Consider the following 19,930-nt stretch of genomic DNA (forward strand, 5'->3'; position numbering starts at 1 on the left):
AATGTTACTATAAAGCCACCTTTTTCAAGATGCTCGCTAGCACTCTTTCCTGTTGGCTATGTGACTAAGAGCAATTTCCCCTGCACTGACAAAAAAAAAACACACCACAAAAGAAAACAACACAAAACAAAAACAAAACAAAACAATGAACTGTACACTACAAAGTCACATTCTGGCATTTTGAACTTCTTCTGCATCTTTCTTTTTCCCCAACGAGATTGCCAGAGTTAACCACAAATTTCTCCACTTGTTGCATCGACTCCAACAGCATGTAAGTCTGGCAATGGTATGACGCTGAATACAGTTGTGATGTCTCCATAGGTAGTCCAGCTGCCGATGCAATCTCTCTGCCTCGTGACAAAAACAAGACACCAAATCATTGCCACTATTAGCATGAAACATTGGCATGGCACCACATCAGCCAGGGCTAAGACTTTGGTGATTGCATGAAAACCAATTAACCTGAAGCTCTTCCCAGCTCCAAAGGCAATCCATTGTTCACAGACTTTTCGGTGATGACTGATGGTATGACAAGTCCATATTGACACTTTGCTGAACTATTTATTGTAAGACATCCTTTAACATGCACAAGGATACAATGTACCAGTGTCAGCCTCCTCATGTCTGCATGGTGCTTTATTACTGTGTTTGACATGTCCTGACAATCAGAGCAATGAATGTGACTACCTTGCGTGGTGATGAGATCCTTGTTGGTGTCAATGTCTACCACGTTAGAAACCAAAAAGTACAGCAGCATTATCTGGATGTCATTAATGCAAGAAAACTCTTGCCATTTTTTAGGAAAATAGTTGAAGGCTCAAATTGTTTCCTGCTTCCACTCCTCTCATGCTGGAAGAATCTGTCTGCAACCTGTCTGCCATATTTAGACCTGACACAATGTGTAGTGTGTCAGGATGTCCTCTCAATGTGTAGTCCATCAGACATCACTTACTTGTAGGAGTGATCCCCTGGCATAACGTGTAGGATGGCTCCATTGGATTCACTTTGTCTGAGTATGGAGTGGCTAATTACATGAAAGGATTGGAGTCTGATCGGGGTTCAAGACATCAACTACAGTCTTCAAGATATCCTTCGCATGGCAGACCATGGCTACAAAAATAGCCTTGTCAAAAAAGTAACTCAATTATTTGCCAGTTCAACTAAAACATGGACAATGACATGGACAATGACAGCCATTTTTGTCTTAAAACAATGCTCAGCTGAACATAAAGACAGTAAAAAACGCTGATCTGTGACTTCCAATACTGTAAGTCAATATAAAAAAGAAACATTTCCTTTGTTCACCTTGATATCACCTACATCATATAAGTACAACATCAAAGAATATCACTTAGCAATGGCAGTTGTCTTGAGCATGCCATGCAGCTAGAAAAATACCACCATTTTTGTCACAGGTCATATCTCGTATCTGGACAACATATCTATGAAAATATATAAATAAAGTATTAATTCTGCTGGATTTCAATAAACTTACCAGGGGCAGATCCAGGAATCTGTAAAGGGGGGGGGGGGGGGGGGGGGTAACTAATATTTCTGGTGCCACTTCCGTGTTTCATTTCATTTTTTTCTTTTTAGTTCTTTGTTTTGAACGACAAATACAGGGGGGGGGGCGTGCGCCGGTTGCACCTCCCTCTGAATCCGCCACTGCTTACAATCAGAATATGAAATAAGCAATGACAACTACCTTCAACATGGCAATCATTTTGTTTCAAGTCACACTGCAACATGTATGTTATGTGGACACAATTACTAATATGCAATCTATGATACAAAGGACAACATTTCCATCATTTGATTCAATTCTTATTACACTGCTAAAGAATTCTACATAAGACACAGAAAACACATCAAAAATAATGACTTTAATTTTTTTCAGAGACAACCCAATATCCAAAATCACCAATGAAACTTGTTCTAAATACTAAATCCCACCCTTGTTCATGAAAACACACAAATTTTCTGAATTTTCACTTCATCTGCAGTTGGGAAAGGTAAGGTATTTTATGTAAATTTTTGTTTCTTGCATGATGCAATAAAAATAACTTGATTATTTTGCAGAAATTTGTATCATGCCATTTCATTGAATCCTTTGGAAACATTTTGTAGCTGGTTCTTTCTTGCTATTCCCACATAGAAAATCAGTATAACTTTCAAAAAACAGATTAAATGGCTTAACTTGCCCCACCTATGGGCATCTTGTGCATTGATCAAAATAAAGATATTAAAATATGCAAATACAATGTCTGAAAAAAACCCTCTTTAAAAGAAAAAAAAATCCTTTTACATAGTACATTCAAATATAGAGCAGATGGGCTTCCTTTTGTTACTTTCATACCTCAAAAAAAAAAAAAGGATATGAAATGAACTGCTTCATTATACACACTGTATTTGGTGAAATGGGCTAGGCTTTATGACCTGAATTCACAAAAGTGGTAAAATTAAAACCAGGGTTTCACAGAACATGGATAATCCGTATGGCGCGCCAAATGTTGCATGACCTAGTTCTTCAAAAAATCAGTCATTTTGTCAACGAAATGATAATTTCATCACAAAATGACATTTCATTAACAAAATTAACATTTTTGTCAAACAAATTACTGATTTTGTGCTGAAATAGGCCATGCGACACTTAATACTCTATACAAATTGTCCATGATTTAAAACATGGTTTCAACTGCACCACCTTCGTGAATTCAACCTATGGGGCTAGTTGAGCCATAGCTCAATTTGCCACATAGGGTCCTGCTCAACTAACCGCAGACCTAACACTACTAGAGGTTTAGGTATGTGTAAATACACAAATTTTAAGCATCAATTATTCATAAGGATACAACAGAAAAATGACACATACCTGCTTTTCACAGTCACCATTTAATATCTATGTCAGAGCTTTGTTCCATACTAGGAAAACGTAAAAATAAGGTGCTGCACTCATGTGTTCACACCATTCTACTTTCATGGTTAAATTTTGGCTTTGCCCTTTACCTTAGAAGTTTCTGTGTCGATCTAGAAAATAACACAGTTGGGTTAAAGATTATTATATGAGCTGAAATTTTCACGGTAGTTTTATTTTCGCGAATTTCGTGAATCGCCTTTGAACCGCGAAAATAACAACACGCGAATATAACAATGTGCAAATAGTTACGTTCAATTAGACCGTCGCAAAATTAACAACACGCCCAACGTCCTCCCAGTAGCAATTCGCGAAAATATCTGTACGCGAAAATTTCAGCTCGTACAGCATGCTGTGGGTCATTAACACATGGTACCACTTGCCCTGTTGCATAAAACCCTTACCGCTGGACAAATTAGAGGTAAATTTTATAATCCTCAATGCTGATTGGCTGTGATGCCTAATTTTGACGGTAGTAACGATTGAAATTCAACGGTAAGTTTTATGCAACGGGCCACAGCAGGAACGGTGGCTTAACGTGCCCGTATAGTTAACCTACTGCATTTTCCAGTACTACACATGATTTGCTCACTACGACATAAACATGAAATTGATGATTATTCAGGTATTTTATATTGCATAACTATTCCATAATACTTCAAATAAATTTACACGTTTTGCTTTTCCATTTATCAGGCACAATGTATTCTTCACTGTCCTTAAAATCATTGTAGATGGTAGAGAGTGGAAGTCTCAACACACTATGAACTTGCTCATCTGCTATCATCTGATAAGAAGTATCTTGCATGCCAACCAAGTTTGATCCAGGATTGACAGTTGTCCACACAGTTGATATAGATGGGGTCCATACCTGGTCTAATCGACTGGTTTTGGGCCTTTAGATTTCTACTCCCTGTGCTATACCAACACTACAAAGCAAAGCTGGTGTGTCCTTTCTGCTGGGCAAGACCTGGCGCAAAAGACATAAAAGACATACTGTTACCAATGAAGGACACGGTCCTTTCAACAGTGCTAAAACAAAAACACTAAAATATGTGTTGTTAGAATGTGAGAACATATGTGTCAGCATGACAAATGTTATGGAGAAAGTTGCACAATATTTTACATATTTTAGACAAATAGAACCAATTTGTTGTAGTGATGACAACTTGTGAATATAACTGTACTGAAAAATTAACAGCTTGACACAGCATAACATCACCTTTTATGTTTATTCTTCCACTTCACGATTACATGTACTTATTGCGCCTACAAGAGTACAGTGTGTACCTTATAACTCTCTGGATGTATATCAAGTTTTGTAGCTACAATGTAGGTCAGACAAAACAAGAATTGCAAACAATCACATTATATATAATATGGAAATGCATAAGCAAAATTTCATAAATGCAATATGGAATTAACAAATATTAACAAAAGTATTTAACACCAAACACAGGCCAACCAAGAATCCCACATCCAAATCAGAGAGATTCCATACAGCAATGAGGAAGATGTGTGTGCATTCTACGCATTTCGATGAGCAAAAATAATTCCCAAATCAGGTAGATTTTAACATTCTCTTATTCAGACATGAGCAGATTTTGGCATTTTCAGGGAGACTCCTGCAGAATCAGGGAGACATGGTAGTTCTGCAAACACTTTAGAAACATATGATTACAAACATTTCAGGGGAAAAAAATATTTCTAAAGAAATATCCTGCTCACACATGATTCTACAGGTTACTTTTATAGAACTTAAAAACACACATCCTGGAGAGATTATTACATTCAGTGTCTAGTTTCAACATTCTGTATGATTGAGCCTGATTTTGACAAAATGTAGAAAAAAGGGGAAAGGAAAGAAATAGAAAACTTACCAGTAAAAACACTTGGACCCAAGGATGGATATGTTAGGCACAAGCACAGACCAGTTCATTCTTCCCCAGGCAAAAGGAAAGCCATAAAGATGTTAGCGATAAAGGCCTAGATGCAACACACCAAAATTGATGCATTATTTTGTCAGTGCTTTACTTTCACCACCATAGCTGCCAAAGACTAATAAAATAACAACTAATTAAAGCAAATTTTTGACAAACACATGTCAGATATCATTTAGCATTAATTTGCTTGATATAATTCAAAACTTGTGTTATTTAGCACATAGTGTAAACAGGAAAAATGCAATTAATATTACTTGTCAAAACAAAATTTATCAAAACTGTATTCTAACAGCTTCATGATAACTGTAGTAAAGAGGAATAACTTCGGTGGTAAGTTTATCAATACCTATGCTATATACATGATCAATCAATGTGTCACCTTCGGTTGTGGCATCATGTACATGTTGTTGGTATCCATAAGAACACATCAATTTATGCACATGTGAATCACCTGGGCTTTGTCTGAGATTTTCATTGAAGTCCCCAATAACTATGCATTTTGTACTTCTTTGCTGTAATTCTACAAGTAATTTCCTTAATTTCTCACAAAACTGTTTCTTGTCATATCTAGGAGGTCTATATATCACTGAAATAAGAAATGAAGGATGAGTTACTGCAAATGTTATAAATTCTAGGTTCTTGATATGTAATGTCAGCCTACTAATAGATTTGATTTTGCTGTACACTGCAACTCCCCCATGTGCTTGTTTTTTCAGTGCAGAAAATAAGGGACTGTCGTCAGAATAAGATTTTGACCGAGGCTGATTGTACATTTTAAACTGATCTAAATTCACATCAAAAATGTCATCATTAAGCCAAGTTTCTGTTAAACAAATGATATCAGAGTTTTGAAAGACAACATTTGACTGGATATCTTTGAAATGTGCTTTGAGGCCTTGAGTGTTATGTAATATGATATTCATAGTTGTATTGGTAACATCATTGGCAATACTCTTTTCGTCAAGAAATGTTGGCATGGTCTCTAAGCTTTCTTTAACGGCTGGATTGCAATACATAACTTTTGAATTAAATTCTTCAATAACTAGTCCAGATAATGACGTTACACGGCTCAGAGCTACATATGCTTGTCCAGGCAAAAATATATTTTTCAGAGAAACAACAGCTCTTTCTATTGTCATACCTTGTACTTTATGTATTGTGCATGCATATGCTAATTTCAAGGGAAATTGTCTCCTAGTATATTTTTTCCCAATTGATTCCTGTTGCATTTCTATTGACTGAGTTCCTATTTTTTCATTGTCAAATTTCACCAATACACTCGTTGGTCTTGAATTTTCATTCAATCTCATTATGTCAGTCACAGTGCCAATGCAGCCATTTGATAAACCTTTGGTCACATTTACATTTCTGATAAGCATCACTTTAGAATTTACAGCAATCCAAAGATACGCCGACAAAGAAGCTTTAGCACATTTTCGTGGTTTGTCACATGCTCTGTTTTTACCCTCATCACCCAGTTCATAATCTTCTGCATCGATGCATATGATATTTGTGCATTTCTTGTGAAGCATTCTTTTATTCCAATCATTTACTTGCTTGTTTGAAGAATATATGTGCAAAGCACCCTCACATTGTTCTCCAGTTTCGCGTGATTGAAGAACTGCTACATCATCAGTTGATAATTCATCTTCCTTTCCCTTTACCCTTACTTTGTTCACATGCCGTCAATCCCTCGTTTGAGGCGAGTCCCCAACTGGGGCATACCCAAAGTGGGGTGCGTATATTTGTCGTTTGGGAGTTGGGAGTCGAAGTACTTGTCCATTGCAAATAAACTTTCTGCTCAGGCGTGACAAACCTGGAGGCCAAGCCAGGGTTTGATGACTCCAGCAGCTGTCGTATTACGTAAGAGCATGATAAGGATATCTGCCTGTGGCAGACCATTCAAAGTGAACTCAATTTTCTCTATCCTTTCTAAAGTTTTCAATTTTATATTCTATTGAGAAATTCTATGGTCATCCATTTTACATTTCGAACGAAAAAAATTGACCTGTAAATAACGAAAATACAGGAATAAGAAGGAGAGCATTGCCAGTTTGCCGGTGCTGACAATGTGCTATTTGGCAGTGAGTTACAACGGGGAGGTGAGACTACCTCCCTGGTTACAATCAGCCTGCTGACTGGATCATTGAGAAAGCAGCTGTCGTATTACGTAAGAGCATGATAAGGATATCTGCCTGTGGCAGACCATTCAAAGTGAACTCAATTTTCTCTATCCTTTCTAAAGTTTTCAATGTTATATTCTATTGAGAAATTCTATGGTCATCCATTTTACATTTCGAACGAAAAAAATCGACCCGTAAATAACGAAAATACAGGAATAAGAAGGAGAGCATTGCCAGTTTGCCGGTGCTGACAATGTGCTATTTGGCAGTGAGTTACAACGGGGAGGTTGGTAGCTCCATGGTGAGACTACCTCCCTGGTTACAATCAGCCTGCTGACTGGATCATTGAGAAAGAGAGAGAGAGGGAGAGAGAGAGGGAGAGAGAGAGAGGGGGGGGGGGGGGGAGAGCGAGGGGGAGAGAGGGAGGGAGAGGGGGGAGAGATGGGGGAGGGAGAAGGGGAGAGCAAAATGGAATGACAATAGTTCCGGTCACTACAGTACAGGCATGCTCTGTCTGCACAGGGAGGTGTGAGCACACCTCCCTGGTCTGCATACGCTGAATGTCTACACACTCACACACACACACGTACACACACACACGCACCATGGAGCTACATGGCCCATGCCAAAACCAAAACAATCTCCTCCTCTCGCGGTGCCCCCCCCCCCCCCCCCCCCTCCTGTGGCGCTGTGGCGATGACTGATGCTTAGATTAGGCCAGGGTCAAGAAACAGGTGTTTTATATCTTTGACTTTAAGTCATTGATTGCCAAGATATGCACTGGCATTATTTACTGGGGTGTAGCCTCTTCAAACGAGAGATTTGCGTCATGAGAAGAATAGCAAACGCTGCGTCATCCTTTTGTCTCATTATTTCATCCAAGTTAATTATAGAGAAGTTGTCTGTCCATAGAGAACTTTGCAATGAATCTTTATACAAAGGAATACCTTTTACTGGGGGTAACTGGTAGAAATCTCCAACTGCAATAACTGAAACCTTTCCAAATGGAGCATCATCACGTGTCTGCTTTATTTGTCTCAAACGTCCATGTATATACCACAACAGTTTTTGATCAACCATGGATATTTCATCAATTATAAGCATCTGCAATTGACCCAGTTGATTACGTAGATGACTTATCTTTTCTTCTCCAAGGGGTTGGTAAGGAAGTGTTGCAGAAATGGGTATGGATAGAGCATTATGAATAGTACTTCCTTCAATGTTGTAAGCTGCAATTCCAGTTGGAGCTACTTTCATAATTGAAATATCATCTGGGTTACGCATCATTCTGCTAAGAATTCGCGTCCCTTCATTACATATGCATTTCACAAGATGGCTTTTCCCCGTTCCAGCACCACCTGTCACAAAAATCTGAAATGTTGCAGGCTGTTTTCCATTAACTCTGTCAAGACACCATTGTCGTATTTTGTAGAATACTTTTTGCTGCTTGCTATTTAAAGTTCTTAATAACACATTACTGTCTTCTTTTGTAATGCTACATGATCGAAATTCTATGCCATATAACTCTTTCTCTCCTGATTTAGATTCAAGATCTGGGATTCTAAATTCATTGTCAACATCTTCAATTTCTTCACGGATTTTAACCGTTTCATGTCTTTCTACTTCTGTTTCTGGACAAAGTAGGCCCCATGCATCTTCTTGTGGACCAAACTTCTCAAGAAATTCTTGTGCTTGATCAATTGTATCAGCATTTTGTTCGTACTGCCTTAGATTTTCATTGACAATGTTTTTAACACTTTCAAGTCTCTTGTTCAACATTCGTACAGAACCAGTCTTATAAAAATCCTCATAAGTCAAAAATTGATCAGGTTTTAACTGTTTATCAGTACGAAACGGTAAAAATAGTTGCAGTATGCTCTGATAATACTTTTCAGGGGTTACAGTCATTGAAAAACGAGGATATCTCACTACAGCATCACTGGTTCTTGTTCGTTTTTGCACATAGCCAAGCTGACCTCTCAATTTGAACACATTCTGTTTCTGTTTCTTACCCTTTATATCAGATTCACTAAGTAGTCTATACTTTGAACAAAATGTGGCTAAACACATATTTTCAAATTCACAACCATCAGGTCGGGCTTTATATTTATCAATTCTGCTGGGCATCCATGGACTCCTATCATCATCGTCTCGTCTACTTTGTATAACACTCAATGGTAAACTCATTCTAATGGGATTTGGTCCAACAGGTATAAACTCTACTTTTCGTGAGCACTCTTTCAATCTCAAGCTACAAACACGATACACACTTTCTTGTGCTGAAACTTCACGATTTTGCATATAGACATGTCCTATTTTTTTCATACTCTTTCGAGCATCTTCATTGCCTTCTTTCATTTCACTTTCTGCATTTTTCAAGAGCAAACCCATTTCTCTTTCGGCTTTTGACAAGTATGACACAACATAAACAATGCAGGCATACTCATTTGTTATATACTGCAAATCCATATTGGCATTCCAAGCTCTGAGTAAGAATTTATTATACTGATTCACCCATATATCTTTTGGATCTCTTCTCATGACTATATCTCCTTTTGTAGCTACAGCATTATAGGCATCTTCAAATTCCTTTTGAGATATCCCAAGAACTTCAAAGAGCTGTCTAGCATTATCGTGTTTCCCTTCCATACATGATGAATTCTTTACTGTAGACAGAATATCCTGTGCTTCATCAGTAACTTCTGGATTATCATCAGGCTTCACAACAAAAGTTTTCTCAGAGGGTGGTCTTGGAAAATTAAATCTACAAGCTGTTCCCTTTTTCTGGCATGATTTTGAATGTTTCTTTGAGTGAAGCTGAACATTACTCACTATTTCATGTAGTTCATCATCTTCATCTTCACATGGATTGTTGCATGAAATGTATTTATCAACAAAATCTATGACAGTTTCATCTTTATCAACCCCCAATTTTGGTGCATTTTCAACCCAGAATAAACAGTGTGTGTGTGGAGATCCTCTCTGCTGAAATTCAATCCTGTAAAAGTAGTCAATTATTTTTCCTATAGGCTCTGCCTGGGAAAGAATCACTTTGTTCAAGAATGTATGAAAGCGTTTATCAAACATCCGTGCCACTGTCACAGGATTTGACTTAAGTAAGTTACACTTATCCATCCAATCTAGATCATTTGCTTTTCTTGTATCTCCTTGTTGACTTAGCAACGTGTCAACAACTTCAAGCCATCTCATTTCAGCTGATGAAAATGATGCAAACCATGTAGGCTTCCCAAGTTGTCTAACCATTGCTAATACATCTTTCTGTGTAGATTGCCAGTATGAAGGTGTTCCCCGTATTTGTTTCAAAAATTTGAACCCTTTATTAGAATCCAGAATCTCATGAACTCTTCTAACATCTTTTAGATCTGAAGTTTTCACTGAAATGGCATTATCTATTTTTTCTGAGCTTTGTCTGAGAGCAATAGAAACATTAGAAAGCATTTGTTGCAGTTCATAAATACACTGCGCATAAAATATATATTCTGTGTTTTTTGCAAATCTGTTGTCTACATGCATCAGACGATTATGTAAATAACGTCCCAGTGTTATTCCAATACACCTAGTATCATGAAACGTTGGCTGGCCTGTTGGAAATAGAGCAGGAAAACATTTTGCTTCATTAGCGTTATCCATCAACAATGATACAGGACTATTCTTTTCACAAGGTGCACAACAGATAATATCATTGAAGTACTGATCAAGCACTTCCTGTCTCATATCAACTTTTTGTAAACATGTGTCCAACTGAATACCTTGTAATCTTTGGTCTTGATCATCCTCTATATCACCATCCTCATCATTAGTTTCACTTGAATCCAACAATTCAACACACGCTACTTGACTATTCTTTGATAAATCAGAGCTCCATTCACTATCAATAGTAATATCAGAATACCACTTATTATTTTTCTTTAAATATTCCAATGCAGCCAGGACATTCTTTTTCTTGACAAACTGATATTCATGATGTCCTTTATATGATAGTTTCCTTTTTAGTTTTACTCGAATAAATTGGTCATCAGTCTCTGGTCGAGGTAATATGTTTACAGTTTCAGCCGTGCATGAAGGTACACAAACTGTTGGACCATGTACTCCATACTGTCCTCCTTTTGGCAGGTTCAAAATTTTGATGAATGGAATGTTCAATGCAATTAAATGGGTTTCCAGCTTATTCAGATTTTTAAGTTCAGCAGGTATAGCATGTAATTCCAAGTTATTTCTGGTAGCTTCAGCAGGCATATTACCAGCCAATAATTTCCTGTTGCAAGTATAACAAATCCACAATGAACTTCTTGATGACTTTGCTATTTGACAATCAACATCACAGTCATTACTGCATGAATGCAAAAATTCTTCTCTGACACATAATGGATTCTCATATTTTGCTTTTGCGCATTTCAATACTTGATTTCTGAATAATAATTTTAAGCATACACAACACACAAATTCAGGGCCATGCGAAACAATTTCTCTAAATTTTTTCAAAACATGACCACAGTTTCTCATATTCACTTCTTCTTGTTTTTTTCCGTTTTGCATTTCTTATAGCAACCTGTTGTCTGTAAACAGAATTTGCCTTATACCTAATGTTTGCAATTTTTCTCAATATTTTCTTACGCCTTTCTCTGAATGAAGCATCGTTACTATATCTAGCTTTCCTCATTTTCTTTAACTTTTCTCTGAATGAAGCATTGTTCTGATACTTAGCTTTCCTCATTTCCTTAAGCCTTTCTCTGAATGAAACACTGTTTTTATATTTGGCTTTCATCATTGCACTCATCAATTTCTTAACATTTTCTCTGTACCTGGGATCCAAGCAATACTTGTCTTTCTGCCTCACTCTGGCTTGCTTTTTTTTCTCACTCCTGTATGTACATGTGGGATTGTCATACTTTTCTTTCTGTCTCTCCTTCACTTTCTTTTTCTTTTCTAACCTGTGATTTATATCTGTTTGATATCTTACTCTCTTTGCAGCTGCATTTTTAAGTTTTCGGAGTGGGAAAGACTGATCATCTAGTAGAATTTCTGTTTGTAGTTGCTTTCGGTCACTTTTTGCCTTTTCTCTTTGTGCTCTCATTCGATCTCTATTTTTTTGTCTGGTAACATTGGCATTCCTTTTTCTTCTTTGTTTTTTCCTTTTTGTAGTTCGCATAATAGTTTTAACATCTTCAGATTCCTCAGTGTGCCTACTCATTTTAACGGCAGGTTCCATGTCATCCTCTAATACTTGATCATTCAAAAAATTGATTTGACATTCATTGACTTGTTTCATAACTTTCCTCTTTGTCGTGAGTTTTCTCTTTCTTGTCACAGGTATTTCCATATCAGCAGTGTTTTGTGGTCTTGGCAAGTTTTGGGATGAACTTGATGTTTGGATCCTTGGACACACAGATTCTACAACATCGTAATGATTGCCATTTGTGTGTTGCAAGTAAATACCTCTTTCTGATGTAACAATTCCAAACTGAAGTTTGCTTGCGCCAAATAATTTCCATTTTGAAAGGTTTTCTTCATATACATAAATATCAGTATCTAGTAGATTTGATAAGGCCATTATTTCCAATTCTGTAGCCCATGTGCCATTGTTGAATACTCTTTCCTTTGCAATGTATTTCACAATATCTGTGTATCCTGATCTTAAAAGGCTTGCATATTCTTGCCTGTTTTGTAAAATATGCTTAACTATTGCTTTTCGAACATCACGGTGTGAATCTTCTTTGCCACATATGACATATGATATAGCTCTGTAAAAGCAATTTCCATCACCAGTAATTCTATAAATAGTCAATGGTTGTGACAGGATAGTAATATCACCCTTTTCTACCATATCTTTTTGCATATCATTACTGCTACATTTGTCATTAACCTTTATACCTAATTTGCAACAAAGCTTCTCTCTATCAGATTTATTTACTGGTCTGTACATGACATTAATCTTTTTTATTTCTCCCACTTGTTTCACCTCAGATACATCAATGTTGGCATTTACTGTCTGTTCACATGTGTTTTGTACTGGAATTTGTGTCTCTTGCAAATTTGATACCATTATTTGTTTGGACATCATTTTCTTCACTCTAACACTGCATTTCTTTAATGTCAGGTTTTTAGTAATCTTAGATGATTTATCATGACTTTCCTTCTTGTTTTCTACACTTGTATCTGAAGTCACATGAAATACAGGTAATTTGTCATCCAAAGTACTAGACAGAACAGTAGTTACACTTTCCACTGCATCAAAATGATTGCCTCCAGTGAACAGAATATATATGCCTCTCTCAGTTGTTACTTTGTTGTGGTATCCAGGTTTCCTTGCAGACAGTATTTGCCAATTTTCTGTTCGATCATCATACACATATATATCATGATCTAACATATGTGCCATTGAACTAATATCAGTATGACCAGCCCATGTTCCTAAATCCATCAATTTCTCTTGAAGTACAAAGTCCCTGACACTCTGATATTTCACTGTGTCTATTACATTTTTAAATAAATCACCCGTTTCCAGTAAATGTGCCACATTGGATTTCCTGAACATGAAATGGTTTCTTTCGCTGCCACTAACTACATGAGCAATACTTCTGTAAAAGCAATTGCCATCACCCATAACTCTCTTGATATTCACAGGTTTCCCAATACACAAACTTTCAGTCCTATCCTCCATTGATACATTGGCAGTACCACTGTAAATGAAATTCAATTTATTGCACAAATGCTGCTTGTCTACGTACATAATTGGCACAAATTTGAAATTTCGATCTCTTCTTTCTGTCATCTTCTCAACTGAAACACATTCAACTTCATTCTCATTTCCATAGTCATCACTGTTTACATTTACTCTGTTTTTCTTTGTTTCATTTTGAGTCTTACTGCTATCACTGTTAATATCATTAGCATCATCACAGTGTTTTGAAATGTTGCTATTTTGATCATTTGTATTCCTACATGCAGTATTTACTGAGTTTGATCTCTTGGAGCCACTAGTTGTCATTGCATTTTTCTTAGAATTGGTTTCTACTGCCAGACCAGTTAGTTCAAACTGAGTGGTACGTAAATCACATGCCATTGATTTTGCCAAATTCAAACAGTGTACCTGTACGCCTTGCCATGATGAAATGTTAAGCAAAACACTGCATCCATCTTGCACCAAACATCCATCATGACTTCTGGAATGAGAATCAAACACATAATAACCCTTGTCATGTGTGATGATTGCAAATGTACTCTCAGCAAAATTCATAAGACATGCATCATATCTGCACAGTTCTTGTTCTAATGCTTGGTTCAATGACAAAGCACCAAAATTTGACAAATTGTTTTGATTTCCATCCAACACACCACATTTTGATTCAGCATAGGTTATTTGAAAGTTTTCATCCAGAATATGAAGTTCCTTGGGTAATTCATCTATCATTACAAGCTCTTCATTCAATGGTGAATCCTTCTTTATGTAATAATACAACTCATTCCCGAGGGTCAGAATCTGATCAAGATCACAAGGTCTCATTTCCATTCCATTCTTAGTTTGAGTGTAGAGAACTGCCACAAGAGAATTACATGCACATTGTTTGCCAGCAGTATAACCAAATCGTTGATCACCTTGATTAAAATTTCCTTGTGCGATTGTTTTGGTCATAGAATATGATTGCCTTCCACCACATTCAGAATCTGAAAGAGAAACAGGCTCAAACACACGTTCTTCAGTCTCTAAATTATTTGCAGCTGGTTCATCATCTAATATAAGTACTCTCGATTCCTGAACATCATATGAATAATGGTGGACAACACTTTTGGCAGAATCATCATTCGTTACTATGCAATCAGATGGATTAGTAGTTTTTTCACACTCAGGCAGGAATATTGATTCATTACAAACTTGAACACACATGTTTTGTGTACCTGAAACAGGTCTGTGACATGGAGAGTGAACATTTACATTTGTTGTAGAATTCATAGAGAACAATTCCTTCAATGATATTTGACTGTCACCTTCAACATCTTTTGTTTCACTGTAACATGGGTTTAGTTCATGCACATTGTGGATTCTGTCACATTTCACTTTGGACATATCATTCGAGCCTGTGTTATCTCTACTTGTGGAATTACTGCCCTCATGATCAGATATTTCATTCTTACACAACTTTTCATTCTTTACTGCAAGTTCTCCTTCAGGAATGTCATGTTTCACCTTTTCATTATTACGCACCTGTGAGTCAGCATTTTTCACCGGTGGCACACTTTGCTTGTTGCGGATCTTCAGGTTCTTTCTTGTTTGCCGTGCATTTCCACCTCCATAGAGCCTGTTTACATTCCAAACTGCTTTTTCAATGTTTGTGGAAAGGACAGAGACACATGTAGCCTGATCACCATTCAGTACGAAGCATTCATTAATCATATTCGGAGTGCTTCTAGCCACATCAGCCCAACTTCTCTGTGTTTTTGCATAGATTTGCTCAGAGTATTTTGCCATAACATGAGGTGACTGAACACACTTTGAATATACATTCAACACAGATTCAGCATATACCTGCAGACCATCATTTCGTTCTGCGTCCAAGTTTGCATTCATATTTCGCTTCACGAGTTCACCATGTTCTTCTTGCCTTGTTTCTACTTTTGATTTTTTGCCTTTGCTGGTCTTGGCTCTTCTCTGTTTTTCAAGATAGTAGGCTTTCATTGCTTTGCCAATGTAGGTCACGCCAGGTTGGAGAATCACACCATTTACTGATCTCACTGAGCTCTTGTTACTGGTCTTGGTCTTAGGATTGTCAGTCATTGTTTCGGATGTTGTCAGTTTGGCCTTCTCAATCATTTTTGTCTTCCTTGATTTCACAGTTGTCCAACCATCATCAACTGCAGTTTCTAATGGTTGAAATTGCCTCCTAGTGAGATTTGTAGTGAATGTCGGATCTGATTCATCTCTGTCACAATTTGCTCTTTCCTCCACACACACATTTGTCATTCCTAGAACACCACGTTTGTTCTTTCTTTTCACATACCTCTTTTTCAGTCTCTTCGTTGGTTTCTTTCTCTGGTTGCTCTTGCATGATGAAAGTGAAACATCAACATGAAAATCTTCATCACCAAGGTCTTCGAGAAGCTTGTATCTATTGAAATGACAGGGAATGCCAATTTTGTCAAAGATGCGATGGGCAATATTATTGCTTCCACATGCTGAACATATCCAAATCAACCTTGCATCACACATTCTAGCCTCATGAGAAATAGCTCCTGCACACATCACATGAAACTGCTTGCCACAATCCTCACATGGTACTCTGCTTTCATTTTCATTGATCACATTGCAACATGCATCACATTCACTGACCTCTACATTTCTCATCAAGTCACAACTATGGAGGATATCTAGGATATCACCAACAACAATCTTGAATTCACTTGCTTCCATTGTCAAACTACAGGGCTTTCGAATCTTTGAAAGTATGTGGTACCTATTACTAAATAAATGTATATCAACCAACTGTTCAATCAACACAGTTATGTTCTTTGAGTCACTATACTTTTAACAGAAATTTCAGCTTCAACAGTTAATTTGACCAAACTATGCCTTTATCTTGAGATTATGCTCTTTGCAATAAAGGTTTCAATTTTACCAATTATGCTTTTGCCTTAACTGCACAATAACCAGTCTCCCTTATATGTTTTTCTCTTAGGGTAGATCTTTTTGCAACAAAAATTTCAATTTCACCAATTATTCTTTGTTTTCACTGACAATTAAAGAAACAGTAATGTTTCTCTTTTGAGATGACTCCTTTTGCAATAAAGTATGTCTTTTACTAATTGTGCTTTTGTTTTCACAGCCCAATAATCATAAATAGCCCTTGAAGGTGCAATATTAAAGTCTCTCCATTCGTTTACTATGACTAGAATGCTTTCATCTGAAGATGGTGCTCTTCAATTATTCTTTTATCCTATCAACAAATAACGAAAATTCAAAACTCAAGATACCAAAAAATATTTTTACATAAAATTTTTAGTTTACTTCTCGCCTCACCTCATAAATTTTCTCACACTTTTAACAATTCCTTCAGAATTTCAACTCCTAGCTATTAACTCTTTTCAACTGTAGTTGAATTATTTGCAGCAACTTTCAATGCAGAATATATCAAATATCAAATAGTCCTTGAAGGTGCAAATATTGTCTACCCTAATTATGTTTACGACACTATGATGCTTTCGTCTCAAGACAGCACTCTTTAATAATATTTCAGTGTATTCTGGATTCTTAAACACCTTTTCTCAAATCAACTGTTTCTGTTTTCAAGTTTTCAACAAACTTCTCGCCTTCTCTACGACAATTCTCTTTTCACAGTTTTTAACTATCCTTTTAAAGAATGAACTCTCTCATTCAAACACTCCTTAAAACTCTGTTATTCTGTTTAATTTTTACTCTTTTTTTGTCAACTCTCACTCTTCCTCTTTTTGATCTCACTCTTTTTCTCTTTGACTCTAACTCTTTCTGCCTCTGATTCTGAAACTTTCTCTCCTTCTGATACTGTCTTATTCTCATGCACTCAGAAGTTTTCTGTTCTCAGCTTTCTTCAAGTTCAAGTTAAGGTATTTCAGGTAAAGTTCAGGTATTTCATGTATATTTCAGATATATCAGGGATGAGTTCGTGAATTCCAGGATGAATTTTCAGATGTAATCTCAGTGAATATTCAGTGAATATTCAAGGATGAAGGTGAAATGGTATGAGATGAAATGTAGGATGAAGATGATTCAACAAATAACAAACACAAACACAAACGTACTTTCAACAAAGACCAACACGAATCTCGTTCCAAGGTAACCAGTACCTGCAGAAAGAAAAAAAAAGGAAGAACACAAACATTACAACAAAACCTGTACAGTGAACTCTCTAAAATTAGCACTGATGAAACGAAGTTCACTATAACAAGGTAATTTTTTGTGGTCCTAGATTGTAATTTTCATTTGTATTGTATTATTTTCGTAACCCTGATATAACAAGGTTTCATTATAACAAGCACATTTTTCTGGTCCTGAGGACCTTGTGTTAAGGAGAGACCACTAATAACGTAAGGTACACACATTCTGAAAATACATACTTGAGAGGAATATGACGCACAACGCCCAAATGTTTTATACAAATCTTTGTAAAATTATTTCACTGTTCCTGCAATCTAAACTACTCTTTTAACAAAGGAGAACCATCTTTTAAACTTATAATCTTCATTAAAAACACATTTTTCACTGTGCATACATACACAGGGAAACCCTATTGTTATAACACGGTCAGTAACTCAGTGAAATTAGCACAAAGTCAAGCTTTTGATGTATAATTGTGGGACTGCATACTGGAAAATAAATGACTTTTCTTCAATTACATTTCATGATTAAACAGGAAAGATACTTCTGTGTGACAAAACAAGGTCCAGGCTAAGTAACGTTATATTTCTTCCCCTGCATGCCCCCTAAAAAAAAAGATGAAATAAACGAATACAGGAATCACCCCTATATAGCACTGTAAAATACGCCCTCTACTGGTCGTGGTGTTGGCTACGCATTACGGCCTCCGCATTTCGCCCAGCCCACAAGCGAATCACGGGAGTAAGCCCCATCGGTAAGCACTCTTAGCCAACGTCAACTCTTAACGTAGGTTCTTTGAAAGTTAGCCTTCCTAGTAATTACATAGCAAATCACGATATGGCTCACACCTTGTCCATTCAGGAAACGCGGTCTAACGTTAAAAACTACGCAACTTCCTTCCTGATACTCCTGACATTTAAACGCACGGTGTACGCACTACAACAGCTTAGTACACGTATAGGGCCTGAGCTGTGGTCGATACGATGGGCATGATGAGGCCAGACACTACTGAACACATAAGACTCAGTGATACTACTGATAGACTCTAACGTTTCTCGTCACAACACTAACAGCACCACGACTACACACATTTTTTGTTCTAAAAACCCAAATATCTGTGTTTAGGCATGCCTGCGTTTACAGACTAATACCCACCTGGTACTCGAACCCCAAACTAATCAAACCGTCAGTTTCCAGCAAAGCCAAAGGTCCTCGGAGGTCGTATTTGTGAGCCTGTGACTGCGCTGTCACGCCAAGTAGCTCACGTAATGATTGACGTCAGATCATAGAGATGTATGTACATATCTCTATGACGTCAGATACATCGCCAACCCCGTACTACGCGTAGGTACTACGTATAAGCGAACCGTACCAAGTAATAAAGAGCATTGAAGCGCACGCGTGCGCTTCTATACTCTTTGGTACGTATACTTCACGCATGCATGCACTGTATGGATCATGGAGGGAGCACCGCGAGACGCGATACACCATGGAAAGCCCGGCGCACACGCCCGAAATTCGAGAGTGTTTCATAAAGCTGGGGGCATTTCATCAAGGAGTTCGTCGTCGGTTTTCACCGACGAATTTGCTATCAGCCAGTCAGACGCAAGGATTTCAGTAGCTTTTAACAGTTGTCAATGTACATCACTGACAAAAAGTTTCATGAAACGGTCCCCAGTTCTTGTGCTGAATTATTGAAATTCTGATAACTATAGCAATCCAGAACTGATCACGTCGCTCGTAAGTTGTTCGTAACTATATATACGAACAGCTTTATGAAACAAGTTACGCATAACTTTGTCTTCACATACTATAGTACATACATATGTATTCTCAAAGCTGCGGCGATGAATGGTACATTTCCCCCTTTCATGGGTAGCCGTTGACCGACAAATCGGTCTGCATAATTACTTCTTTCTGCAAATTTCTTTGCAGAAACGCATGAAAAACAGCCCCATCACCCCAAAATTTTGCACATGTTTAGTTCATGTCACGCACATTATTCCACAAAATAACAACTACTTGATCGGACACCATCTTGGGTATGTAAATTAGAGACAAATATTACAATTTTCTCATCCTG

The 19,930-nt window shown here is 37.2% G+C and overlaps 1 long non-coding RNA gene across 1 annotated transcript; it reads right to left on the reverse strand.

The window, feature by feature from the left end:
- Positions 1-3,600: 3,600 nt before the first annotated feature.
- LOC139712719 (uncharacterized) lies at positions 3,601-15,256 on the reverse strand. The gene is made up of 4 exons (XR_011709595.1): positions 15,205-15,256; positions 14,092-14,164; positions 4,795-4,854; positions 3,601-3,884 (listed from the first exon to the last, which is right to left on the reverse strand). It is a non-coding gene; the product is annotated as an uncharacterized lncRNA (long non-coding RNA).
- Between the last annotated feature and the right edge of the window lie 4,674 nt (positions 15,257-19,930).

This window comes from Diadema antillarum, unplaced genomic scaffold (assembly GCF_040938485.1).
Source record: "Diadema antillarum isolate AM-2024a unplaced genomic scaffold, OU_Dant_1.0 seq00001846_RagTag, whole genome shotgun sequence".
Taxonomy (NCBI): Eukaryota; Metazoa; Echinodermata; class Echinoidea; order Diadematoida; family Diadematidae; genus Diadema; species Diadema antillarum.